Below are 23096 nucleotides of genomic sequence, written 5' to 3' on the forward strand. Positions count from 1 at the left end.
ACCTTGCCTGACGTGGATTCAGTCTCCTCGCTGCCCGGATGTATTCCAGGTTTCGGTGGTCGGTCCAGATGAGAAAGGGGTGCTTAACCCCCTCAAGCCAGTGTCGCCACACCCTCAAGGCTTTGACTACCGCTAGCAACTCCCTGTCCCCCACATCGTAGTTACGCTCCGCCGAACTGAGCTTCCTTGAGAAGAAAGCACAGGGGCGGAGTTTCGGTGGCGCACCCGAGCTCTGTGAGAGCACGGCACCCACCCCAGCCTCGGATGCGTCCACCTCTACTACGAACGCTAAAGACGGGTCCGGGTGCGCCAACACAGGCGCGTCGGTGAACAGTGTCTTCAACTTCTTGAAGGCTCCGTCTGCCTCCGTCGACCATCTCAAATGCGCCGGCCCCCCCTTCAGCAGTGAGGTAATGGGAGCCGCTACCTGGCCAAACCCCCGGATAAACCTCCGGTAGTAGTTGGCAAAGCCCAAGAACCGCTGCACTTCCTTCACCGTGGTTGGAGTCGGCCAATTACGCACGGCCTTAACGCGGTCACACTCCATCACCACCCCCGTGGTGGAAATGCGATAACCCAGAAAAGAGACGGCTCGTTTGAAAAACTCACTTCTCAGCCTTAACGTATAGGTCATGCTCCAGCAGTCTCCCAAGCACCTTGCGCACCAGGGACACATGCGCGGAGTGGGTGGCGGAATATATCAGAATGTCATCGATATAGACAATCACGCCCTGCCCGTGCAGGTCCCTGAGAATCTCGTCAACAAAGGATTGAAAGACGGCTGCAGCATTTTTCAACCCATACGGCATGACGAGGTACTCATAATGGCCTGATGTGGTACTAAAGGCGGTTTTCCACTCATCTCCCTTCTTGATACGCACCAGGTTATACGCGCTCCTGAGATCCAATTTTGTGAAGAACTGTGCTCCGTGAAATGATTCCACCGCCATAGCGATAAGAGGTAGTGGGTAACTAAACCCCACTGTTGTCGCGTTTAGACCTCTATAATCAATGCACGGACGCAGACCTCCCTCCTTTTTCTGAGATGGAGGGCCGAATGTACCCCTGTCCCAAGGATTCCGTGACGTATGTCTCCATAGCCGCCGTCTCCTCTTGTGACAAGGGGTACACGTGACTCCTGGGAAGCGCAGCGTTAACCTGGAGATCTATCGCACAATCCCCTTGTCGATGAGGTGGTAATTTAGTCGCTCTCTTTTTACAAAAAGCGATCGCCAAATCGGCGTATTCAGGGAGAATGCACACGGTGGACACCTGGTCTGGACTCTCCACCGACGTGGCACCTATGGAAACTCCTAGACACCTCCCTGAACACTCCTCCGACCACCCCTGGAGAACCCCCTGTTTCCACGAAATGAGGGGATTGTGACCAGCCAGCCAGGGGACCCCCAGCACCACCGGAAACGCAGGTGAATCAATAAGAAAAAGGTTCATGCTTTCCTTATGATTCCCCAGCGTTACCATGTCCAGCGGCACCGTAGACTCCCTGACTAGCCCTGACCCTAATGGTCGGCTATCTAAGGAGTGCACGGGGAAGGGGGAATCTATCGGCACCCGTGGAATGCCCAGCTTAATGGCAAGTCCACGGTCCATAAAGTTCCCAGCTGCGCCTGAATCGACTAGCGCCCTATGCTGGGAAGAGGGGAAAAAATTATAAAATGAAACAGGCAAAAACACATGACCAACAGGGGGTTCTGGGCGAATCTGGTGCTGACTCACCTGAGGTGACTGAGAAGTGTTCTGCCTGCCTTCTCGACTCCCAGACTGGCTCCTCCAGCACCGGTCGGCCGTGTGTCCTCTCCGACCACAGCTGGTGCAGGAGGAGCCACCTCCTCCGGTGCCCCTTGGCACGGCCCCCCCTACCTCCATAGGGGTAGGGGCGGGGGTGCACGGGGGTGGAACGGGCAGGACCCTCTCCGAACGCCCGCGGGCAGCCAGCAAATTGTCCAACCGTATGGACATATCAATGAGTTCGTCCAGGGATAGATTGGTGTCCCTACAGGCCAGCTCCCTGCGGACGTCCGCCCGGAGACTACACCGGTAGTGGTCTATGAGGGCCCTGTCATTCTACCCCGCTCCAGCAGCCAAGGTCCTAAACTCCAGCGCAAAGTCTTGAGCGCTCCTCGTCTCCTGCCTGAGGTGGAACAGCCGTTCACCCGCCGCTCTACCTTCGGGGGGGTGGTCGAAAACAGCCCGAAAGCGGCGGGTGAACTCTGGGTAGTGGTCCCTCGCCGAGTCTGGAGCGTTCCAGACCGCATTAGCCCACTCCAGAGCTCGGCCCGTCAGGCAGGAAACCAGGGCACTCACGCTCTCCTCTCCTGTAGGAGCAGGTCTGACGGTGGCCAGGTACAACTCTAACTGGAGAAGAAACCCCTTGCACCCAGCCGCCGTCCCATCGTACTCCCTCGGGAGTGCCAGGCGAAGCGCGCCAGAGCCAGACGTCGTAGAAGGAGGAGATGGTTGTATGGGGGGGGGGGGGGTGTAGGTGGAGAGAGGATACCACTCCTCTCCCATCGGTCCATCCTCTCCATCATCTGGTCCATGGCGGATCCGATGCGATGCAGGACCGATGTATTATGAAGGACACGTTCCTCCATCGAGGGTAGTGGAGTGCCCGCTGCTCCCGCTGATTCCATGCTCTTTGTGGTGCGGGATTCTGTAACGGCTTGTCTGTTGTGTGGCGGAAAGAAGCGCAGGAAGCAGCGAACACTGTGTGGTAATTTTAATAAACCACAAGCACAAAATAAAAGGTTTCCCAACAACAGGAAAAATACACTCGACAAGCACAGTCGAACAAAACGCGTCGACACACAGAAAGACAATCCCGCACAATAGGGAGCGGGCCAGCTGAACTAAATAGCCCTCTTAATGACTAACTCAGGGCAGGTGAGAAAACATAAAAAAAGGGAAAAACAAAAAGGGAATCGGTGGTAGCTAATAGGCCGGTGACGACGACCGCCGAGCGCCACCCGAGCAGGAGGGGGCGCCACCGTCGGTAGGAATCGTGACAGGAGAATAGGCTAGACCAATTATGTAACAAAGACCTGTATGGTTGAAAGGGATGAGGCAAGAGGAATGGCAAATAAGTCTGGCTGCACAACCAATTGGCAAAACGTATTGCAAATTGAGAAATCATTTGACTAAACGGAATAAAAAGAAGAAACTACACTATGAAACAAAGATAAATGACAAAGAATGCTAGTAAAAATCTTTGGAGAACCTTAAATTAGATTTTTGGAAAAAACTTAGCTCCCACATTCATTGAATTAGATGGCTCATTCATCACAAAACCAAATGATATTGTCAACTACTTTAATGATTGTTTTCATTGGCAAGGTTAGCTAATTCAGGCATGACATGCCAGCAACAAACACTGACACTACACATCCAAGTATATCTGACCAAATTATGTAATTTTGAATTCCGTAAAGTGAGTGTGGAAGAGGTGAATTTTTTTGTTGATGTCCATCAACAATGACATGCCACTGACAACATGGATGTAAAATTACTGAGGATAATAGTGGACGATATTGCCACTCCTATTTGCGGATGACTCAACACTATACATGTCAGCTACTACAGCGACTGAAATGACTACAACGTTTAACAAAAAACTGCAGTTAGTTTCAGAGTGGGTGGCAAGGAATAAGTTAGTCCTACATTTTTCTAAAACTAAAAGCAATGTATTTGGGAAACCTCAACTAAATCTTGTAAAAAATGTGGAAATTGAGCAAATTAAGGTGACTAAACTGCTTGGAGTAACCCTAGATTGTAAACTGTCATGGTCAAAACCTATTGATACAACAGTAGCTAAGATGGGGAGAAGTATGTCCATAATAAAGCGCTGCTCTACCTAAGGCTCGGTGTCCCGCTAGCGGGACAACTTCCGGTGAAACTAGAGGGTGCGCAATTCAAATAAATATTCATAGAAATTATGGATATTAAACAAAGTGTCATATATCGGTTGAAAGCTTAAATTCTTGTTAATCTAACTGCACTGTCCGATTTACAGTAGCCATTACAGCGAAAGCATGCCATGCGATTGTTTGAGGACAGTGCCCCACATCAAAATATTTTTCCACCTGCACAGGTTTCATAAATTCACAAATAGCGATGAAATATTCACTTACTTTTTGAAAATCTTCCTCTGATTTGTCATCCAAAGGGTCCCAGTTATAACATGTAGTGTTGTTTTGTTAGATAAAATCCTTCTTTATATACCAAAAAGTCTGTTTAGTTGGCGCTATCGAATTGAGTAATCCACTCGTTCTACCTGCAGAGAAAGGAATCCTTTGCTAAAACAAGTCAAAATACGTTTCTATTGACTCCTCAGATACCCTAAAATGTAATCAAACTATAATATTTCATACGGAAAGAAGTATGTTCAATAGGAAAACGATATTAGCAGGTGCGTCATGTCTTCATCGCGCACGCATACACACATTTCCAATAGTGTGTCCCTGTACTAAAACTCAATATTCTTACTCGTTTTGGAAGAAACAAGCCTGAAACCTTGAACATTGAGTGCTGACATCCAGTGGAAGCCATAGGAATTGCATACTGGGAGCTAGATTTAATTATTTCCCTATACTTTCCATTGTAAGAGTATGTGCTCTCAATCAAACAAAACATTTCCGGTTGGTTTACCTTTGGATTTTCTCCTACCATATCTATTGTGTTATAGTCTCCTACATTATTAAAAAAATTCTACAAACTTCAAAGTGTCTTCTTTCCAATGGTACGAATTCTGTATACTTCTGGCCCTTCTTTGGACACTGTTAACAACCCTCCAGACGAGCTTCAATGCCATACAACTCTCCTTCCGTGGCCTCCAACTGCTCTTAAATTCAGGTAAAACTAAATGTATGCTCTTCAACCGATCGCTGCCCGCACCTGCCCGCCCGTCCAGCATCACTACTCTGGACGGTTCTGACTTAGAATATGTGGACAACTACAAATACCTAGGTGTCTGGTTAGACTGTAAGCTCTCCTTCCAGGCTCACATCAAACATCTCCAATCCAAAGTTAAATCTAGAATTGGCTTCCTATTTCACAACAAAGCATCCTTCACTCATGCTGCCAAACATACCCTCGTAAAACTGACCATCCTACCAATCCTGTAAATGAGAACTTGTTCTAAACTTGCCTACCTGGTTAAATAAAGGTGAAATAAAAATAAATACAAAATAAAATATGCATATCCTGGCTTCAGGGCCTGAGCAACAGGCAGTTTACTTTGGGCACGTCAGTCAGGCAGACATTGAGAAAAAAGAAACCTAGCCTGAGAAGTTAACAGCACTATCAACAAGGCAGGTCATACAGGCCCTAATTTTGTCGCAGCTGGACTACTGTTCAGTCGTGTGGTCAGGAACCACAAAAAGGGACTTAGGAAAATTGCCAATGGCACAGAACAGGGCAGCACGGCTGGCCCTTGGATGTACACAGAGAGCTAACATTAATAATATGCATGTCAATCTCTCCTGGCTCAAAGTGGAAGAGAGATTGACTTCATCATTACTTGTATTTGTAAGAGGTATTGACATGTTGACGTACCGAGCTGTCTGTTTAAATGACTAGCACACAGCTTGGACACCCATCCATACCCCACAAGACACGCCATCAGAGGTCTCTTCACAATCCAAGTCCAGAACAGTCTACGGGAGGCACACAGTACTACATAGTGCCATGACTACATGGAACTCTATTCCACATCAAGTAACTGATGCAAGCAGTAAAAACTGATTAAAAAAAACTGCTAAAAATACATCTTATGGAACAGCGGGGACTATGAAGCAACTCAAACATAGGCACATACACATGCATACACACAATAACATACACATGGATTTAGTACTGTTGATGTGTGTTAGTGGTGAATTAGGGGCCTGAGGGCACACAGTGTGTTGTGAAATCTATGAATGTATTGTAATGTTTTTAAAATTGTATAAACTACCTTAATTTAGCTGGACCCCAGGAAGAGAATAGGGATCCATAATAAATACATCTTAAATCAGTTTAAATGTTTTCTGCCATGCGTAATATGTGGTAGGCTATGTAATGTATAACCGCACAATCATTCTTTTAATTCAGTTTTGTTTTTTCAGGCTTGGGCTCATATATAGGCCTATGCGTATGCATAAGCTCTAATATGTGTATGGGTGCTTTGAATTAATTATCGTCACCTTAGAAAGCGCTGTCCATTTCATTGCTTGAAACAGCCTTTGAAACAACATCCACAATGACCATGTTTTCCACTCAGTTTTAACCTGTTGTTGAACTTCTTTCTTCAAATTGATCAATCACAGTGAGGTGACTTTTAAAAGCACAATACCCTTTTGATAAATGTTTGATGTGATTTTTGATTGCACTTGCATTGATGTCAGAGTAGTTAGAGGTACTATAGAGCCCTGATTACCAGGCCATTAGTGCATAAGAGATTATTTTACTGCAGTCATGACTGCTGGTGTAGCGGTAATATGATCACCACAACAGCCCTAGGTAACACCTCTCCTGAGAGAAAGCCAAGCTGGGGGAAGGAAACCCCCCAAGCAATAGAGTTTCCTAGTAGCTTAACAACAAAGGACAAAGCCCGCCTTTCTCTTGGCTCCCTGACACACTTTCTCTCTCTGACCTTCTCAAACACAGCATACCATCTTCAATGGAGGAGAAAACAATGAAAGAGGAGGAGAAGAATAAGCAGCAACAGGGTGGCTCGGAGAGAAGCCAAGTGCGGCTGAATGAATGGTGTTCAGGAGTAGTATACACTATGGTACATAGCCAGGAGGAGACACTGTACAGTAGGATACGTACCGAGTTGTTTAGTATTGGCCAGTAGAGCCTCTTCATAGGACAGAATATAGTAGAGGATGAGGAGCTGTGTGGTGATGCTGTATCTGGAACGCACCCCTCGACCTGCCAGAGAGTGAGACGGATAGTGATGGAGAGAACAAGACCTGATAGAAGAGGGAGAAAGAGACAAGAGGTCAGGGGCAGGTCACCCCAGTGTTCTACACTGCAGGGCCAATGGACCACTAGCGACAAATGGCCTCTCCTTCTAGGGCAACCAAGGCGGAATAATATAATCAAGTGGATGACGGGACATCTATACGGCATGGCTGATGTATGACATCATTAAATATCATATCAGTCAGTGGCTGCTGACAGCCCAATAGCTCGGGGAGACCATAATGATATCGAAGGCAATTTACTCCCAATGGCCTCCAAACATAACGAATGACTAGATTAATTGAAACAGACCAACTATCATTTGATGTTGAAAATGTCTTTACATGGTGGTTTTATATATCACTGCCTGCTTTTCAAATGGGCACCATTCAGCAATTGTGTAAAAAACCTTTACAACCCATTTGTTATCAACATTTTACAGCATGCAGAGGGAAGGATACACACACACACACACACACACACACACACACACACACACACACACACACACACACACACACACACACACACACCACACACACACAGTTGAAGTCGGAAGTTTACATACACCTTAACCAAATACATTTAAACTCAGTTTCACAATTCCTGACATTTAATCCTAGTAAAAATTCCCTGTTTTAGGTCAGTTAGGATCACCACTTTATTTTAAGAATGTGAAATGTCAGAATAATAGTAGAGAGAATGATTTATTTCAGCTTTTATTTATTTCGTCACATTCCCAGTGGGTCAGAAGTTTACATACACTCAATTAGTATTTGGTAGCATTGCCTTTAAATTGTTTAACTTGGGTCAAACTTTTCACACCAAAGTACATTCATCTCTAGGAGATAGAACGCATCTCCTTCCTGAGCAGTAGGATGGCTGCGTGGAGAGATTTAAATATACTGTTTATACTTGCGTACTATTGTTTGTACAGATGAACGTGGTACCTTCAGGCGTTTGGAAATTGCTCCCAAGGATGAACCAGACTTGTGGAGGTCTACAATTTTTTTTTCTGAGGTCTTGGCTGATTTCTTTGGATTTTCCCATGATGTCAAGCAAAGAGGCACTGAGATTGAAGGTAGGCCTTGAAATACATCCACAGGTACACCTCCAATTGACTCAAATTATGTCAATTAGCCTATCAGAAGCTTCTAAAACCATGACATCATTTTCTGGAATTTTCCAAACTGTTTAAAAGGCACAGTCAACTTAAGTGTATGTCAACTTCTGACCCACTGGAATTGTGATACAGTGAATTATAAGTGAAATAATCTGCCTGTAAACAATTGTTGGAAAAAATGACTTGTGTCATGCACAAAGTAATGTCCTAACCGACTTGCCAAAACTATAGTTTGTTAACAAGAAATTTGTGGAGTGGTTTAAAAATGAGTTTTAATGACTCCAACCTAAGTGAATGTAAACTTCCGACTTCAACTGTACATACATACGTATAAGGACATACTATCTGGGAGCTATTAATTGAGCTAGGTTGATGTGACTCTAGGATGCAAAATTCCAGTAAGTTTCCCAAAATTCCCAGGAGGAAGATTCACGGAATCAGGAGGGAATAATCAGGAATTCTGGACTCTTCTAAACAGGATTTCTGGAAAACCAAGGAATTTGGGGAAATGTACTGGAATTTTGCAACCCTACAAGTTTTTCTAATTATTAGCCATTGATAAAATGGGTTTTGACCTCCAATTCAATTGAAAACAAATGTATCAATCTGTACTGATTCAATTAATACATTCAGAGACATTTACAGCATAGTTAACCCTTTGGTTACTGTGTGTTTGTGTAGATGCGTTTATGCAGTGTCAACGCTCACCCCAGCTGAGCCCTGGTAGACGGTGAGGACCTCCTGCTCGGTGATTGGCGGCCTTGGGGTTGGCAGCCTTGGGGTAGGCCTTGGAGGCCCGGAGTGAGGATGGAGTTGATGTAGACGATGAGGGGCAGCAGCTGGGTGTGGAGAGGAGTGGACGTCTCACACAGCTGCCTGTAGATCCAGTCCTATAGGAGACAAGATGGAGTACAACAGCATTAATGTGTAAAATATAGGGATGTAACGATTCACCGATACACATCGGTCGCCAATTAAAATGTTTAAGATACAAGTGCATTGTTCTGCAGACCCCAAACCGATCCAAATGTAGCATGCATTGGTCAGAAAACATATTCAAACTTAAAGAACCGACAATTCACAAAAGTTTGTTCTAGAAATGTATTTTGCTCATATTACATTCTTTCTAGATTCCTTAAAGATCTCATCTTCTGTCACAACTGATTCGTCATCCCCTTCAGTGTCTAACTGGATGTAACTGTTTAGACAGTCATTGATCTCCAAGTCATTTTGCATGCCAAACAACTCCAGGTAATACCAATAGCCTTGTCAAACTGCACACTGTGCCCAGCTTTGCGGGCTGACCACATCTCCTCGGCACCTTTAGCATTAAAACGCTAACATGGCTTGCGTGATATTAGGTTTAATTAGTTGAGTGACAACCTATTGAAAATTGTGTTTTACCGGATTAAAGTAAGCTAGTAACATAGATTGTGGGCTCTTTAAAAATATACCCATCAAATATACCAATATACCCAATATACTCATCATACCCAATTACGATCTTGTCTTGTCGCTGCAACTTGCCATATATGTTTCAACTGTGCTGTGATGTTTCACAAAAGTTCTGAACCTTTCTACTCTCATAGTTTCTCCAGAATTAAATAATTACAGAGTTATTGCTTTGTCATTATGGAGTATTGTGTGTAGATTGATGAGGGGAAACAACTATTTAATCAATTTTAGAATAAGGCTGTAATGTAGCAAAATGTGGAAAAGGTCAAGGGGTCTGAATACTTTCCGAATGCACTGTAGATAACATTCTATTCGTTGCAAGAATTTTGTATAATAAGTTAAATTTAAAGCGTTGAATCCGGCATTCTTTGTGCATCAGTTCATAAACACAGCAAAAATCTCTTCAGTCTTTAATGCAGGATCGACAGAGAAGTTCCTTACCTTCTCCCCCTTCCACTTTCCTCCTCCAATTGAGGTAATACTGCAATCAGTTGGTTGTAATTTTGGATAGAGCTTGACATTTCCATATATTTTTGTTAGCTGCATGTGTGACATAACTCCACCAGTCCTATTTATATCATTAAAGATTATATAGTTAAAAGAAAATAAATAAAAAAATGTTATTTTTTTTTATCATCAATTAGTATATTTGAGTTTAACCATAATATTTGTTGTAATACCTGTTCTGTTTTTTTCTGGTGGATTAAACTGAAATTGCAACCAGCATTCTATGGCTCGTTTTAAAAAAAGTGATATTTTGGCGATTATTTCATTTTCAAATAACCGAAAGTGAGAGGTTGTAACCTGAATGAAGAGATATTCCTGGGACATTCCTGTTCCCAAGAAAGCTAAGGTAAATGAGCCCCGTAGCACTCACCTCCGTCATCATGAAGTGCTTTGAGAGACTACCCTGGGTCTCGACCCCGTCCTGTGCAACTGGGTCCTGAACTTTGACGGGCCGCCCCCAGGTGGTGAGGGGAGGAAACAACATCTCCACCCCGCTGATCCTCAACACCGGGGCCCATCATCATTTTTTTTATCCGGACGTGAAAATACTGCCCCCTACCCAAGAGAGGTTAAGCTCAAGACCCTGGGTCTCGACCCCGCCCTGTGCAACTGGGTCCTGGAGTTTCTGATGGGCTGCCCCCAGGTGGTGAGGGTAGGAAACAACATCTCCACCCCGCTGATCCTCAACACTGGGGCCCCACAAGGGTGCGTTCTCAGCCCTCTCCTGTACTCCCTGTTCACCCATGACTGCGTGGCCATGCATGCCTCCAACTCAATCATCAAGTTTGCAGACGACACTACAGTGGTAGGCTTGATTACCAACAATGACGAGACGGCCTACAGGGAGGTGGTGAGGGCCCTTGAAGTGTGGTGTCAGGAAAATAACCTCACACTCAATGTCAACAAAACAAAGGAGCTGATCGTGGACTTCAGGAAACAGCAGAGGGAGCACCCTCTATGCACATCGACAGGATAGTAGTGGAGAAGGTGGAAAGTTTTAGGTTCCTCGGCGTACACATCACGGACAAACAGGAGGTGGAAGAAATTTGGCTAGTCACCAAAAACACTCACAAACTTTTACAGATGCACAATCGAGAGCATCCTGTCGGGCTGTATTACCGCCTGGTACGGCAACTGCTCCGCCCACAACCATAAGGCCCTCCAGAGGGTAGTGAGGTCTGCACAAAGCATCACTGGGGGCAAACTACCTGCCCTCCAGGACAACTACACCACCCGATGTCACAGGAAGGCCAAAAAGATCATCAAGGACAATAACCACCCGAGCCATTCCCTGTTCACCCCGTTATCATCCAGAAGGTGAGGACAGTACAGATGCATCAAAGCTGGGAACGAGAGACTGAAAAACAGCTTCTATCTCAAGGCCATCAGACTATTAAACAGCCATCACTAGCATTGAGAGGCTGCTGCAAAACATATTGACTCAAATCTCTAGCCACTTTAACAATTAAAAATTGGATTTAATAAATGTATCACCAGTCACTTTAAACAATGTCACTTTATATAATAATGTTTACATACCCTACATTACTCATCTCGTATGTATATACTGTACTCTATACCATCTACTGCATCTTGCCTATGCCGTTCGGCCATCTCTCACCCATATATTTATATGTACTGTGGCGTACAGGTCAGCCACCAGGGGGAGACTCGTCGAGGCCTGGTGACAGACGGTGTATATATCACGAGGCAATGGCTCCATCTGCTGGACGCGCCAGGTCTCGACGGGTGCTCTGGCCAGGACTAATTGGGGCTGATTGGGAGTTGGTGAGTAATCAAGGGCTGATTGCTCACCAGCTGTGCAAGGCCCATAAAGCCCATAAAGCTGCCAGAAGGGCAGCACACAGGGAGAGAGTGGTGGAAGAAAAGACTCCCGTATAGTTGGGGACGGTTACAGAGGTAACAGGAGTGAGTGCAGTTTTGATCCCAACAGGATACAGCAAGACCCAGAGCCCAGAAGACGGTATGCCGGAGAGGGTCTCATGGGGGAGACCTATCCTTTTCGATTTATTATTATTCATGTCCCGGTTGATGAAGGATTTGTGTCGGTTATACCAGGTTCAACAGATACGCTCAAGCATATTCCACCTGCAGACAGACTGTTTGTGCGAATGCCTGAACAAAATGATTAAAAGCTTGTTGAGAAGACTGGTGTCCAGAGACAGGAAAAACTGGGACATGCTTTGCCCCACTTCATGTTTGTCCTGCGAGAAGTACCCCAGGCGTCCACTGGGTTCTCCCCATTCGAATTGCTCTACGGCAGGCCATGTCGAGGGATCCTCGACTTAGCCAAGGAGACCTGGGAGGCCCAACCATGCCCGTTCCGGTCAACGAAAGAACATGTTACCCTGATGAGGGACTGCCTGTCGGCAGTCTGGCCCATAGTAAAGGAGCATAAAGGAGAAGGCGCAACGGACTCAAGGTCGAGCCTACGATAAGTCAGCGACACCCAGGGAGTTCAGTGGGAGAGAAAGTGATGTACTCGTTCCCACGGCCGAAAACCGCTTGCTGGCGCAGTGGAGGGGGCCCTACAAGGTAACAAAAAGGGTCTCACCGGTCAATTACCTCATCAAGCAACCGGACAGGAGGAAGAAGATCCAACTCTATCATATCAACCTGCTGAAGAAGTACCATGGGAGAGGGGAGCGTGTGGCTCTGATGGCCATGGAGGACAAGGAAAAAGAGGAGGCCCTGCTACAGGTGCGCCATGGCCGAACTCTCCTGCCGGAACAGTCGAGACAGCTAGACATGCTGATTATGCAATTCGGCAGGGTATTCTCGCCCTTCCCAGGACAAACAGCTGTCCTGTTTCATCATATCCACACTGAACCCGGCAAAAAGGTGCATATCCGGCCTTACAGGATTCCTGAGGCCCACCGAGTCATCGCAAAGAATGAGACGTACATAGACAATGTGGTCATCCACAGCGAGGACTGGGATAGCCACCTCCTGCAACTATGGGCGGTGCTTGTGAGCCTGGAGGCTACAGGGCTGATGGCCAATCCAAAAACATTGCTGACTGGGTTTGTCTGGAGCGGAATACCTGGGTGACACCGTGGGGAACGGAAAAAATACACCCACAGGCAGATAAGACCAGGGCCATTCGGGACTGGCCTCGGCCCCAGATGAAGCGGGACGTCCGAGCCTTCTTGGGGATAATGGGATATTAATCGCCATTTCATCCCTGGATATGGAACCATTGCCAACCCCCTCACAAACCTCATCAAGAAAAACCTGCCAAACCGAGTAGCGTGGAAGAACGAGATGGAAGACGCCTTCCAGTTTCTAAAAGATAGTCTGTGCTCTGATCCCGTCCTGCAGGTTCCTGACTTCTCTCAAGAGCTCATTGTGCAGGTAGATGCCTAAGATGCGGGGCTCAATGCCGTCCTAGCTCAGGGTGAAAGTGAAGCAGAGAGGCCTATTCTTTATAAGTAGGAAGCTCAGTGATCGGGAACAGAAATATGCTACCGTAGAGAAAGATGCCCTAGCCATTAAGTGAGCCCTCGATTATCTCTGGTACTACCTACTAGGGAATAGGTTTGCCCTTGTTACTGACCATGCTCCCCTCACGTGGATGGCTGGTAAGAGAAACAATAACAGAATAGCCAGATGGTTTCTTACTTTACAACCATTCTCTTTCCATGTCATCCACAGGGCTGGATCGAGGAACGGGAATGCGGACGCACTGTCCCGACGCGACCAAGACGGCGCATCTGGCGCCCAGGGCAGGCTGCTCCCACGGAGAGTAGCCCAGCCCGGCATGTGAGTCAAGGTGATCAGAGGCAAGTAAGCACAGCTAACGGTACTAATGAGCTATTCTCTTTCCCCTGCAAGAGAGAGGGGAGAAAGAAAAGAGTGTTTGCTTCTCCAAAGGAGAGGATGTACCTTTCGGAAGGGAGAAGAAGGGGACAAACTAACTCTTGGGAATGGCCACCACGGATCCGGACCACCACCCGAAGCGAGCTCTCCACGGACGGATCGTTAAGTGGTGACACACCCATGATTGACATTATAGTTTAAAGATAATCTCCTTATGTTCCTTGTTCTTGTAAAGAAGACGTGTTTTCCTTGGGAGATCATCCTTGATTGTGTTTAAGAAGAAAGAAATACCTCAATAGAGAACTTTATTTAATTAAGAAAACCTGCTCCTGACTCTCCTGCACCTTTCCACTTTAGAGCAACCTCAAAGTACTCGGGCTGCTCACAGAGCGTTTATTTATTTTGGGATATGAATACCGATTATGTCCACTTCACCATTAGACCATTTTATTGGTAAACTAAATGGTAATGTAAAAGTCAACTTTTTTAGCAATCCAGTACGTAATATGGCACACTTATGTCATGACGTTGCCCTCTTTGAGTACAGGGAGGACAGTTGACCCCTCCCCCTTACACCATCCCCCAACCTACCTCCCCCACCCAGGCCCTGTGTGAAGGGGTGGTAAAATTCTAGAGGAGAATCTCCTACCACATGACCCAGTTGAGACACAGAGGGGTTTCATAGAGAGACACAGGAAATTCTTCCAACTCAGAGAGTTGGGGAACCGAACGACATTTATGTTCTGGAGAAGGTATAAAAGATTGGTGAAGAATCCAGCTACGAACTGGTCCTCTTGGTACAATTTTGTGATACTCAGAAGAGACAATATAGCCATATTACCATAATACTGTTTATATAATAGCCTCAGCTATGGGACTTGCATCTAAATGGTTGTATAAAATGTATTAATAAGGATAAAGCTATTTGTAATACATTGAGATGCTATGTACTGATGTTAATGTGATAGAATGTATTTATGTTCAAAGATTAAATCAGTCATCGGCACGCCCCCAGGGACATGGACAGGACAAGGTGTCATGTGACAAGCCTGTTCTATGTTCACGTATAAAACCCCACTGATTTACTTTCTTCAGACCAGCTTACCTCAGAAGAGAGAGCCAAGGTTTGACCACCCAATTCCTCTACTGAAAGTTACCTATACCACGTGGTTAAACTTTTAGACTATCGAGACCGACAGAATAAGAACAAGTCTTTGATATTAATTATTAGTCTGCAGCTAAGTCAATTATATCATTGAACGCGAAGACCAATGAAACATCCATTCTATAACGACATTAATGAATGTCGCTTTGAAAGATCCATTCTAACCGAGAGAGAGAGAGAGAACTCTCCAACAGAACGACTCTCCAACAAGGATCCCGACGACACACTGAGCGTAAATATATATTGATTGCAATTGTTCCCGAATGAGTGAGCGTTCATGTGCAAAGGATTAGCATATCAATTGTTAATATTAATGAACTCTGTGTGCCTCCTCAGCTGCCCTTTATGACCCTTTGTTTAACAGGCCGCCATGCCTGTTTAGCCCACTAGGGTACATTACTCTACCAATTCTTTGAGACGATAATTACTGTTTGTATGCTTTCTGTGAATTACTTAGTTCAGTAAATAAATGATTTTAAGACAATTGATGTATGGATGACTTTAGTAAAGGCTGGATTCGTGCAGATACAACAATTTACGATGTTTGGAATGAGACTGGATGCGAGGTAAAATACACCATTTAAATCAGAAGATAATCGCCCTATACTATAATAGAATATGATATATAATGTTATAATATAGGAAAGTTATATTAGGAAAATTATAACTTTGTAATCTGAATATTTTCCTTGGTGCCCCGATCTCCTAGTTAATTACAGTTAAACGATTAATCAGTTTAATCGCTTAATAATAATTACAGGGAGTTATTTGATAAACATGTCTTCAGTTTAATGGTGCCCCAAAGACACGACACTTATCATAGTTTGGTTGTAATCCAGAGAGCTAAGAGAAATTATTTAGGTCCTCTATGGGGCTGTGCAGGGATCCAAATTGTGGATTTAAAAGAAAACATAAATTGTCAGCGTACAATGGCATCTTTGTTTTTAAGCCCTAGATTTCAAGCACCAAGATATTATTGTTGGATCTGATTTTAATAGCCAACATGTCAAATGGTCATAATAAATAGATATGCCGATAGAGGACAACCCTGTTTTACTCCTCTTGACAGTTTCTGAGAAGTAGCCATTATTTACACTTTTACACTTGGGGTAACTATAGCTAACTTTCAAATCAAATTTTATTAGTCACATGCGCCAAATACAACAGGTGTAGTAGACCTTACAGTGAAATGCTTACTTACAAGCCCCTAACCAACAATACAGTTTAAAGAAAATACAGATAAGAAGAGATAAAAGTAACAAGTAAATAAAAAGCAGCAGTAAAATAAAAATAGCAAGACTATATACAGGGGAGTACTGATACAGAGTCACTGTGCGGGGGCACCAGATTAGTTGAGGTAGTATGTACATGTAGGTAGAGTTATAAAAGTGACTATGCATAGATGACAACAGAGAGTAGCAGTGGTGTAAAGAGGAGGTGAGGGGGGCACTGCAAATAGTCTGGGTAGCCATTTGATTAGATGTTCATGAGTATTATGGCTTGGGGGTAAAAGCTTTTTAGAAGCCTCTTGGACCTAGACTTGGTGCTCTGGTACCACTTGCCATGCGGTAGCAGAGAGAAGTCCATGACTAAGGTAGCTGGAATCTTTGACAATTTTTAGGGCCTTCCTCTGACACTGCCTGGTATAGAGGTCCTGGATGGCAGGAAGCTTGGCCCCAGTGATGAACTGGGCTGTTCGCACTACCCTCTGTAGTGCCTTGCGGTCAGAGGCCGAGCAGTTGCCATACCAACCAGGATGCTCTCAATGGTGCAGCTGTAGAACCTTTTGAGGATCTGAGGACCCATGCCAAATTGTTTTCAGTGTCCTGAGGGGGAATAGGTTTTGTCGTGCCCTCTTCACGACCATCTTGGTGTGCTTGGACCATGTTAGTTTGTTGGTGATGTGGACACCAAGGAACTTGAAGCTCTCAACCTGCTCCACTGCAGCCCTGTCGATGAGAATGGGGGCGTGCTCGGTCCTCTTTTTCTTGTAGTCCACAATCATCTCTTTTGTCTAGATCACGTTGAGAGAGAGGTTGTTGTCCTGGCACCACACGGCCAGGTCTCTGACCTCCTCCCTATAGGCTGTCTCGTCGTTGTCGGTGATCAGGCCTACCACTGTTGTGTCATCGCCAAATTTAATGATGGTGTTGGAGTCGTGCTTGGCTGTGCAGTCATGAGTGAACAGGGAGTACAGGAGGGGACTGAGCACGCACCCCTGAGGGGCCCCCGTGTTGAGGGTCAGCATGGCGGATGTGTTGTTACCTACCCTTACCACCTGGGGGTGGCCCGTCAGGAAGTCCAGGATCCAGTTGCAGAGGGAGGTGTTTAGTCCCAGGGTCCTTAGTTTAGTGATGAGCTTTGAGGGCACTATGGTGTTGAATGCTGAGCTGTAGTCAATGAACAGCATTCACATAGGTGTTCCTTTTGTCAGGGTGGGAAAGGGCAGTGTGGAATGCAATAGAGATTGCATCATCTGTGGATCTGTTGGTACGATATGCAAATTGGAGTGGGTCTAGGGTTTCTGGGAAGATGGTGTTGATGTGAGCCATGACCAGCCTTTCAAAGCACATCATGGCTACAGAGGTGAGTGCTACGGGTCGATAGTCATTTAGGCAGGTTACCTTAGTGTTCTTGGGCACAGGGACTATGGTGGTCTGCTTGAAACATGTTGGTATTACAGACTCGGACAGGGAGAGGTTGAAAATATCAGTGAAGGCACTTGCCAGTTGGTCAGCGCGTGCTCACAGTACACGTCCTGGTAATCTGTCCGGCCCTGCGGCCTTGTTAATGTTGACCTGTTTAAAGGTCTTACTGCGGAGAGCGTGATCACACAGTCTTCCAGAACAGCTGCTGCTCTCATGCATGTTTCAGTTTTATTTGCCTCGAAGCGAGTATAGAAGTAATTTAGCTCATCTGGTAGGCTCGTGTCACTAGGCAGCTCTCGGCTGTGCTTCCCGTTGTAGTCTGTAATGGTGTGCAGGCCCTGCCACATCCGACGAGCGTCGGAGCTGGTGTAGTACGATTCAATCGTAGTCCTGTATTGACGCTTTGCCTGTTTGATGGTTCGTCGGAGGGCATAGCGGGATTTCTTATTAGCTTCCGGGTAGGAGTCCCGCTCCTTAAAAGTGGCAGCTCTAGTCTTTAGCTCAGTGCGGTGCTGCCTGTAATCCATGGCTTCTGGTTGGGGTATGTACATACGGTCACTGTGGGGACGAAGTCATCGATGCACTTATTGATGAAACCAATGACTGATGTGGTGTACTCCTCAACACGATCGGAGGAATCCAGGAACATATTCAAATCTGCTAGCAAAACAGTCCTGTAGCTTAGCATCTGCTTTCTCTTATCACTTTTTAATTTCTCTAGTCACTGGTGCTTCCTGCATTAATCTTCCTTGTAAGCAGGAATCAGAAGGATATAATTATGGTCAGATTTGCCAAATGGAGGGGAGGGAGAGTTTGTATGTGTCTCTGTGTGTGGAGTATAGGTTGTCCAGAGTTCTTTTTCCTCTGGTTGCACATTTAACATGCTGATAGAAATTTGGTAAAAAAGATTTAAGCATCCCTGCATTCAAGTCCCCGGCTACAAGGAGCGCCGCCTCTGGGTGAGTGTTTTCTTCTTTGCTTATGGCGGAAAACTGCTCATTCAATGCTGTCTTAGTGCCAGCCTCTGACTGTTGTGGTATGTAAACAGCTACAAAAAATACAGATGAAAACGCTCTAGGTAGGTAATGTGGTCTACAGCTTATAATGAGATACTCTACCTCAGGCAAGCAATAGATTGAGACTTCCTTAGATATCGTGCACCAGCTGTTGTTTACAAAAATACATAGACCGCCGCCCCTTGTCTTACCAGACGCCGCTGTTCTATCCTGCCCGGTAATTCATATAACCAGCCAGCTGTATGTTCATATTGCGTCGTTCAGCCACGACTCCGTAAAGCATAAGATGTTACAGTTTTTAATGGCCCATTGGTAGTTTAATCTCCGCGTAACTCGTCGATTTTATTCTCCAAAGATTGCACGTTTGCTAGCAGAATGGAAGTGGGTGTTTATTTGATCGCCTACGAATTCTCAGAAGGCAACCCGACCTCTTTCTCCGCCTCCTCTTCACGCAGATCACGGGGATTGGGGCCCGTTCCCGAGGAAGCAGTATATCCTTCACGTTGGGCTCGTCAGAGTCATGAAAGGGGAAAAAAGGATTCTGCTAGTCTGTGGTGAGTAATTGCAGTCCTGATGTCTAGAAGTTATTTTCCTCAATTAAAATAGTCCAGGCATTTATATATATTTTCCCGTTTCCCCAGATTGTTCATAGTGTTCCACTGTTTCCAGTACTTGTTTTATATTATCTCTAATGTATCGTCCATGTCTGGTTAAGATTAATAATACCTGACAATACCTTTATAATTGTATGCACTATGCATTTTGCTAGAATTTGTGCATCACAACACTGAAGTGTAAAGGACCACGTTTTTTTAGCTGGACTGGATCTTTATATTTACCACGTGGGTCCTATTTCAGCAATAATGAAATCAGACTCTTGCTGAGTATCTGATAACCACTCCTATAAAAATGGTAGACTAAAACATGCTAATAACGGACCTCTGAGTACATCGAAAACTGTTTGATATACACCACCGTTCAAAAGTTTGGGGTCACTTTTCCTTGTTTTTGAAATGAAAGCAAATTTTTTGCCCATTTAAAATAACATCAAATTGATCAGAAATACAGTGTAGACATTGTTAATGTTGTAAATGACTATTGTAGCTGGAAATGGCAGATTGTTTGTGGAATATCTACAGAGGCCCATTATCAGCAACCATCACTCCTGTGTTCCAATGGCACGTTGTGTTAGCTAATCCAAGTTGATCATTTTAAAAAGGCTAATTGATCATTAGAAAACCCTTTTCCAATTATGTTAGCACAGCTGAAAACTGTTGTTCTAATTAAAGAAGCAATAAAACTGACCTTCTTTAGCACCGATTACATTTGGGAAACCGGACATTGCTGCAAATTGCACTATTTAATTTGCCTTTTCACCCACCGTGTAAGGAAACTTTATGTAGAGGTGCGTCAATCCAATTATAATCTCCTAACACGTCTGGCATAACGCGGCTAAAGTTTGGCTGAGAGATCCCTGACCTGTCAGCCAATTCTCTTTGAAAAGTGCCGGTTGACAGAAATCCGAGGTTTGTCAGGACTTGAAGTGGGACAGGCACGGATTGGTTTCTGCGGGTGCTTCTTTGTAAAGCTGGGCCCACTACAGCACAGAGATCAGCTCTTGGTAATCGGAACTGGCTCATAAGCCACTCATCATCATTGGCCAGTAAATCTTGCTGGTCTCTGAAAATTCGCTCTCTCCGAATTCTTCCATTCGCCAAATCTTCCAACAGTGCCAAAGCAGCCATAGTGCGTCATTACGCATTGTAATTGCATGCCTTTTTATACCCACCCATTTGATTGTCAAAGCTACCCAATTGCGTAACACCTTCAGGTGTGGTGATTACCCTAATTGTAACTGACAATGACAGGACCATTATCACATTGACAGTTCTGCGCAACGAACGTGATAACAATATGTATTTCATAACATGCAACTATTGTTTAATAATTACAGATCCAATTAAATATGATTCCCGATTAAACTGTACAACATATTTGAGGGGTTCTTTGCAAAAACAGATATCTCCATTTGTATATATTATCCTAAATCATGTTTGTGTTTTTTTGTGTGCACTCCAGGGAACTCTTCATATATAATACGTGAGGTAATATTTCGATCCATTTTACACAATGGTACCAATTTCAAAGCGTTTCTCGAGTTTCATCCTTCTGCCATCGGAGTTTCTCATTTCTCCAGTTTACGTGTGTACGTATGGGTCAAAGTGTCTGTGGAGGACCGCACATTCTCCCGTGAATTTTAATTTTTTTCATAAATCCCAAAGTTTGCTTAGAAAGTGGTGTATGCCTTCCTTTGTGCCTACGCAACGTTTATAAACGAGGCCCCTGGTGTTTTCCCGGACTTATAGGCTTTGAGTGCGTAAAGAAGTTACTCTGTATTTTGGCCTTTTTAAACAGCTGTTAATTTTACACTATTAATAGAAAAAAATATCCTTTCAATTAACTTCAGTTAGTGGAGATGGAGGAGACTGAAATGATAACATATGCTTAAAAGTACTTTGCTTCCTCTTTAAAAAAGATTGTTTGGTGAATCATGGATGACTCCGTCATTTGTAAGTTTCTGTAAATCATTTATTTTCGGTAGCATTTCTATGTGGAAGATTAAAACTCAATTCGGTGCATTTTCCCTATATTCCATCCAGTTCGCTTTATTTTTTATAATATATTACAATTGAACTTTTATGAATAAGTTCCTCCAGTACTTTTTGTTTTTCCTTTAACTTATTATGTGCCTCTAATGTTAGTTTTTATTGCCATCTGTACTGTTATTCCCTCTATTTCCTATGTTAATATGAACTCTTTTGACCTACATTTTTTGTTTGTTTTAAAGGTGAGTATTGAATTGAATGGCATCTAAAGACACATTTGAGAAACATTTGAATTTGTCATACAATAAGGGGACCTGCTGTACCAATGTTATGTAGTAGGTTAAAAACAAGTTGTCATCCAGTAGGCTTTGATTACATTTGCAATATCCTCACCCACGTGGAAATTCTGTAAGAGTAATATGTAAGGCAATTATTTGATGGTTCGAGCGCATTCTGTCCCCTATCAACGCTAACTTTTGGTGCCAGCGTGAATGACATAAGATAGTAGTAAGGACGACTAGCTTAACTGAGCCCCCCGATGTATATGTTATTAGGTCAGGCTATTTAAGCCTCAATATAGCCACTAGTTCCAATAAATCCATAGTATTTCAAGGCCTACCTTCAAACTCAGTGCCTCTTTGCTTGAAATCATGGGAAAATAAATCAGCCAAAACCTCAGAAAAATTATTGTAGACCTCCAAAAGTCTGGTTCATCCTTGGGAGCAATTTCCAAATGCCTGAAGGTACCACGTTTATCTGTACAAACAACAGTACGCAAGTATCAACACCATGGGACCACGCAGCCATCACACGGCTCAGGAAGGAGACGCGTTCTGTCTCCTAGAGATGAAGGTACCTTGGTGCGAAAAGTGCAAATCAATCACAGAACAACAGCAAAGGACCTTGTGAAGATACTGGAGGAAACAGGTACAAAGTATCTATATCCACAGTAAAAAGAGTCCTATATCGACATAACCTGAAAGGCCGTTCAACAAAGAAGAAGCCACTGCTCCAAAACCGTCATAAAAAAGCCAGACTACAGTTTGCAACTGCACATGGGGACAAAGATCATACTTTTTGGAGAAATGTCCTCTGGTCTGATTAAACAAAAACAGAACTGTTTGGCCATAATGACCATTGTTACGTTTGGAGGAAAAAGGGGGAGGCTTGCAAGCCAAAGAACACCATCCCAACCGTGAAGCACGGGGGTGGCAGCATCATGTTGTGGGAGTGCTTTGCTGCAGGAGGGACTGGTGCACTTCCCAAAATAGATGGCATCATGAGGAGGAAAATTACGTGGATATATTGAAGCAACATCTCAGGATATCAGTCAGGAAGTTAAAGCTTGGTCGCAAATGCGTCTTCCAAATGGACAATGAACCCAAGCATACTACCAAACTTGTGGCAAAATGGCTTAAGGACAAGAATGTCAAGGTATTGGAGTGGCCATCACAAAGCCCTGACCTCAATCCCATAGAAAATTTGTGGGCAGAACTGCGTGTGCGAGCAAGGAGGCCTACAAACCTGACTCAGTTACACCCGCTCTGTCAGGACGAATGGGCCAAAATTCACCTTATAACATTGTGCGAAGCTTTTGTGGAAGGCTAACTGAAACGTTTGACCCAAGTTAAACAATTTAAAGGCAATGCTACCAAATACTAATTGAGTGTATGTAAACTTCTGACCCACTGGGAATGTGATGAAAGAAATAAAAGCTGAAATAAATCATTCTCTCTACTCCTCTCTATTCTGGCATTTCACATTCTTAAAATA

The 23096-nt window shown here is 44.4% G+C and overlaps 1 pseudogene across 1 annotated transcript in view; it reads right to left on the reverse strand.

The window, feature by feature from the left end:
• LOC106603424 (integrator complex subunit 2-like) overlaps window positions 1-23096 on the reverse strand; it is a 48737-nt pseudogene that overhangs the window by 16061 nt on the left and 9580 nt on the right. The window contains exon 7 of the transcript XR_014391952.1: window positions 8795-8976. The product of XR_014391952.1 is annotated as an integrator complex subunit 2-like (transcript). The remainder of the gene's footprint in view (window positions 1-8794; window positions 8977-23096) is intronic.

This window comes from Salmo salar, chromosome 04 (genome assembly GCF_965601325.2).
Source record: "Salmo salar chromosome 04, fSalSal1, whole genome shotgun sequence".
In the NCBI taxonomy this organism is placed as follows: domain Eukaryota; kingdom Metazoa; phylum Chordata; class Actinopteri; order Salmoniformes; family Salmonidae; genus Salmo; species Salmo salar.